This window comes from Neopelma chrysocephalum, unplaced genomic scaffold (assembly GCF_003984885.1).
Source record: "Neopelma chrysocephalum unplaced genomic scaffold, ASM398488v2 Primary Assembly neopelma1_86, whole genome shotgun sequence".
Taxonomy (NCBI): Eukaryota; Metazoa; Chordata; class Aves; order Passeriformes; family Pipridae; genus Neopelma; species Neopelma chrysocephalum.
The window spans coordinates 1,816,592-1,822,719 of NW_020897748.1; the positions used below are offsets into that span (position 1 = coordinate 1,816,592).

The following is a 6,128-nucleotide window of genomic DNA, read 5'->3' on the forward strand; positions in this document are numbered from 1 at the left end:
ATGCTCAGCACATCAATGTGGTCAAGGATCCAGCACTCCCGATAGAAAACTTTCAGCAGGGAGGAATTTCCCCCCTGAGGCTATTTTGGCCATAGGTACTGCAGTAAATGGAATACATGACTCGGAGAAATCTTGGCCAGATTTAGCGCCATAGAACTGAGTTCATCTCTTAGCCTCAGGAAAATACGTAAACCAAGAAGGACTATCTTTCTTCTTCAAGAGAAGACCTTGTATTCTGAATCCATGAGGCAAAGCACTTTTTCACCACTCTTCTGCGGTACTTCAAATTTCAAGAATTGGAAGGTAAGTGGTGTTAATTTTATAGGTGATCTTTCTGATTCATATTATTGTAAATCCTTTCAAGATTTCAAGCAATTCAAGTCCAATTTTCTCTTCCTAATACAGTTTTTTTATCAAATAAAGCGTTGGGTCATTTCCATTCATGGAGATCTGAATACAGCACCCTTAACTAAAGGGATAGAGTACTTTATGTTCGATGCACTTGATATAACTAAATCTGTTACTCATGCTCATAATGCAATTATTGGTGTAAAGGATAAAAAAATTAGAACCACTAGAAATTTTCTAGAAAATATATCTGGGACTTCAATGGCATTCTGGCATGGGAGAATTGATGCACACTTACATAAAATATAACAATTATTGAAGAACCTCAATATCTCTTTTTTAATTAATGATCTTTACTGGAAAATGAAACATACATTTGTTTGTGGTATATGCTGGATTACTTCTCTACTTTATAGAGAAAGCTAAGACAATAGACTTATAGAATCAAATTACTCAAAACATGAAAAACACTTCTAGAATGCAGAAAAAAATAACTAATAGAATATCTCAAAAATAATCCACCAGATCCAAAATGTTTCTTAGGCATTCTTCCTGAAGACAGAACTTTTTCTTCCATCTAGTATAGACTGCTGGTATTTTATTTTCTCTACAAAAATAATGTAATATATAATAGAAATAGTAAAAAATATCACAATAACACTAAAAGAATTTCAGAGGTGTCACAGATTTCCCTGTGTAAAGAACTGCCTATACAAAACAGAGTATTAAACCAGAGGACTGAACCTCCCAACGAAGCAGATTCTTTCCTGTGCAAAGGAACAGGTAATTTCTCTAATGTACCCACGTGGAGCAGATTTTCCAGTTCCTTACCTCTACAGTTTCCTAGCAATTCTGTTCCGTTGGTGAACTAATAAAAAAAAAAAGGAAAGGATGTAACAACTATAGTGTTTACTTAGCCTTTTTTAATTTGAAATTAATTTTGAACAATTATTCCCAGATTTAAATTCAGACAAAAGACTTTCTACTTGTCCATAATATCAAATGATTCATTTTACTTTCTCTAAAAAGACTATGGATTAGACAGATATTTGTCGAAGATGATGCACTGAGAAGCAATTACACATTCACTAAGAACTTCTTTTCAAAACATACAGGCAGAGGTGAAGCTTAGTGAGACATCTGAAACACTACATCCAGTTTTGATAACCCATTGTGAGGAGGACACCAATAAATTTGGACCAATTCAGCTTAGGACCTCCAGCTGAACAGGCTGGAGCACTTGACCCGTAAGTAGAGGCTGGTGGAGCTGGGCTGCTCCAGCCTGGAGAAGGGACAATTTCAGGGATCTAAGAGCATTCTGCCAGTACCTGATGAGAGGCTGTGCGGTTTCCATCCTTTTTGTTTTTCAAGAACAATCTGGATAAAGCCCTATATACCAATAACACAATACAGATAGTTGTGTACCCCAACTATCATTGCTTATACTGATGATCATATTTTTTGTGGGCATAATCAACAGGAATCTTAAGTCCATGTAAGCCTAAGGAAATTTAGGCAAAAAGTTTGTCCCCCCTTCATTTACAGTCAATAAATAGTTACAGGCAATGTCAGAGAGTGATTCAGTGCAGTACTGTCTGACTTGCCTTCTTGTTTCTCTCTGTGGCTAGAGAGAAGACAGTATAACAGGAAGACTGATTAAATCATGAAAACTGACCTTCCTTAGTCTCTCACATTCCTCCTTCTGTATCACGCATAGTCAACCTAGAGCAGGAGGATTCTGAGCTAGCTGAACTTAAATTTTCTGGTGATACTTCCTTTTCTTTAAACCAGCAGTATTCTCAATGCATAGCACACAGATCCTTGGGAGATGCTTCACTACTTCAGTGTAGCAGTGGGATTTGAAAAGCTCAGAAGGTCCTGCATAATGTGCCCTGTTGTGCTATTAAAAGAAAACACTTACTTTTCCTTCATAGAAAGGAACTATTGAATTAGGCCCAAAGTCTCCTGTTAGTGAGTCAGCTTCCATGTGTCTAGATTCACCAACAAGGGAGAGGAATAAGTCCTCAGTTTGAATGTATTAAGAATTTAATAATTTGTATAAATATAGAAAAATTAAATTTTCATTTTCTTTGTGAATGTTTAATTTCTCGAGTTCTCTTTGATACTTACACTCCAGAAATCAATTAATGGGAAGAGTGTGTCAATTAATGGGAACTGCAGAATTAGTGCAATGGACATCTGAATGCACTTAAGTGGAGTCAGTCTGAGTTTACAGCTGTGAAGATTAGTACGTTTTCTTTTTCATTAGAAGTTTTCAGCTAAAGAATGACACTGTGGCCATCTTCATGACTTTAAATTGATGTCTTTTCTTGCCTACATCTCAGCTCTGTACACAGTATTGGAGTCTGAGTATCAGGTAGGGTTCTTGCAGGAAATCAAAGCAGCACTTCTCACTACAGATCTGGGCTACTGATGCGAAGTGCAGAAACACAGGCTGCATACAAAAAGAAACACCTGGGCTCCAAAAAGCCCCTATCAGGGAATTTATCTTTCTAGTAAGCACTCCTTAAATGCCAGTAATTAAAATGAGAGAAATAAAAGGCCCTTTGTTCCTTCATAGGATTTTAAAAATAATGTTGATACTTGGTAAATCCTTTCAGTGGTGGAAAAATTATTTTGAAAACAGTTGATTATATTTGGTCACTGTCTCAGAATGCCAAAAAAGGTAAATTTTTCCAATTGTAACATGCAAAAGCAAGCAAAAAAACCTAATTTGTTAAACATATTTTTAAACATGCAACATGAACTTGTTCTTTTTTTTCTACTGGTAAGAGAACAAGGAATTTCTACAATATGGATAAATTAAATGCTAACTATCAATAAAATATAAGTCCCACAGGGAAACGACCAGATTAATATATTTATTTTTACAAGGCCAAGCTGCTATACATCTTAAATATTGCAAGCTTTGTAAAATAAAATAGTTACAGATAGTAATGGAGAGTTTGAAGCTAAAAAGCTTCAAACACATTTCAGAGTAGCTTGCATGAGCAATGCACCCTTACTTAACTTCATAAATGTCTGTGTACACATGGGAATACATGTGTATATGCCACTGGCTTTTCAACCTATTTAGGTTTTCTGTTGGACCCTGCATTCAGGACTTCGTTCTGAGCATCCTATTGAGCTAAGGAAGATTCTTACTTACAAAGTGCCATAGATAAGATTATTTTTCAGTTCAGGTCTCTCTCCCACCCCTTGCTTCTTGGGCCAGCACATTTTTTATGACTTAGGTGTCAATAAGCACTCCACTGGGGCTTGCTTTGCTGAGAAATCAGAATTCAAAGCAAGAATGGGATAAGGTGGGAAGAAAACCGGAAGGTCTGTAATGATGCAAGATATTGTACTACAAGAAAGAAACCCCTTTTTTCTCGTTGTCACACACTCTTTAGTAGGTCCTGTAGAACCTCAGCACTATTTGTTGGTCATGGGTTAGCAAGGTGCATGTGGCTGAAGTAGAGGAAAATTGGGTAGGCAGGAAAATGAAAGGGTAGCATAGAAGTAAGAGTTTTGGTGCTGATAGTTGCCCTTGACTAGCTAAAATTGGCAATAATAGGGAAGATATATGGGATAATCTACTGCCACACAATCCCACACACATTAGTACAGTTATGACCAAGTTACAGCACACCTGTCATGCCTAGTCCTTTCTTTTCTGGTTTTCATGATAACGTATTACAAGACTTTGTGGTAATAGCTAAAAAATAGAAAGTAATTTTCTAAACCATTATGATTTTGAATACATTACTCCATCTCAAATTCATTCCAATATTACTGCAGAATTAAAGGAAAATGTGAATTTTAACTGCACACTGAATACAGGAATGGGGAAAAATAAAAACAAGGCAGCTGACCACTGTCATGAGTGTCACAGATAGCAACCCTTCCTCTTACCTTTTATTGTTCTAATTTTGAAGTAATAGATTGTGGCTTAAATTTATTACTCAAATACTCAGAGTATATGAGTGACATTTAAACAACATTTAGGCGTATACATATTGGGTACAGAATTGTGTCCCAGATTTTTCCAGAATGACAGTAGACACTTCCTGGGCATGGAATTTAAAAAAATAATTAGAGGATATGTGAATCTATGCCTTACAAGTAGGCAAGTATATCATACAAAATATATGTGAGTCAGGATAAAAGGTCCTGTGAAATAGATTGCATTCTGGTATGGCAGTTCTGTGAATAACTATTTTGAAAGTTAGTTTAGAAAATAATTAAATGTAAAATCATTTTAATATACAAATGTCTGACAGGAACTCGAAGTCCAACCCTTAACCCTGAAAAAAAAAGATAAAATAAATTTAGATTAAAAAAGGATTTGAATTTCTCTAAAACCCACAGAAAATGTTACCATTTAGTAATGACATTCCCTTTCCATTTGACCCCAGCTTGACATGCTGAATTGCTCTGAACATCCGCCACCATGTACAGAAAGTCTTACTTCTTAACTCTTGCTATTCTAATTTGCACACAAAAGTGCATTAGAAAGGATGTTAAGGCTGTGACATAGAACAATAAAAGCAGCAAATTCATAAGTAATTAGGAAATATACTATACAAAATGTTCTCCAGTGTAAAAGGGCATGCCATTACATCACAGGCGATAGAGTTCTACGAGGAAACAATAGAGTTTTCTGATATATGATGCCCCGCTCCTGTTTTATGGGGAAAAAAGAGTGACTGCAGCTGGTAAAGAGAGACTAGAATATATATGCTTATAAAATATGGGGTAATTCAGAGATGAAGTCAGCAGTATTCTTTCAGAGGTGTGGATATCCAAAGGACAGCCTAAAAAATATTTTAGACTTCTATTCTCCTATGTAAACTATATTTATGAAAGCATCAAAGGCACATTCACTTATCTCCTTTATCTTTCCTCATAGTTTGCTCCAAATCCCACTGAAATCAGGTGGAGAGAAATAGGGATCAAATAGTACAAAGGTGAGAGCTCTTTATTCTTCATATGTGTGAGGTACTGTCTGATTTTTTCAAGGAAGGCTGAATGCATTAGACTGATGCAAACAGAGGCTTAAAAACCTACTTTAATCAGGTGAAGAGTTCCAACTTCCCACAGGTTTCAGGCACTGACAGAGTTAAGTGCTAACATGTTGGCAGAGGGATGGCTCAGGAAATAAGGTGGAATTTGCTATTGGCCCACTGTCAGTGAGATATAGAGCTGCATCATAGGCCTCTGGGAGATGACATTGCAAGCTCTTTGGGAACATGCTCTAAAGAAAGGGAGAGGGAATTGTTTTACATATATGAAACACCCAGCACAATTGTAAGTGCTAAATAATGTATCAGCACAGTTCACGGGCGTATAAATTTTGCTGAAGGGGGAAGAAGTTGATAATAGATAATACTTTTGGTGTTATCTATCAAGAAGATATGAGGTCAAATTTCCTCGAACATTGTAAGAAATATTGTAAGGTAGTATTTTTTTGTTTATATCTCCAAGCCCTATTTTGCTAGTTCCTTTCCCCAGAGATCTTTCAGAGATATTTTCTCAATACCAAGCTGTCAGTGTTTCTGCAGAAGCAGCCCTGCCACTGCGTAAGACTCTCCAAGTCAGATCTGCCATAATTACAGTCTGTGTCTCCTCCAGAATCACCCATTTGTACTCTATTCACAATGGCGACTGAGTAAAGGGAGCAGTGACATGAATGATGACAAAACAGTGATAATTTTTTTTAAAAGATTAGTTCAGTCTCTGAATCAGCACACAGACTATGAACAAGCAGCCAAGAGCTG

The 6,128-nt window shown here is 36.4% G+C and overlaps 1 long non-coding RNA gene across 1 annotated transcript; it reads left to right on the forward strand.

Annotated features, from left to right (window-relative positions):
* Positions 1–220: 220 nt before the first annotated feature.
* LOC113971925 lies at positions 221–5,318 on the forward strand. Its single transcript, XR_003535707.1, has 3 exons — positions 221–303; positions 1,464–1,595; positions 5,261–5,318. It is a non-coding gene; the product is annotated as an uncharacterized LOC113971925 (long non-coding RNA).
* The last annotated feature ends 810 nt before the right edge of the window (positions 5,319–6,128 follow it).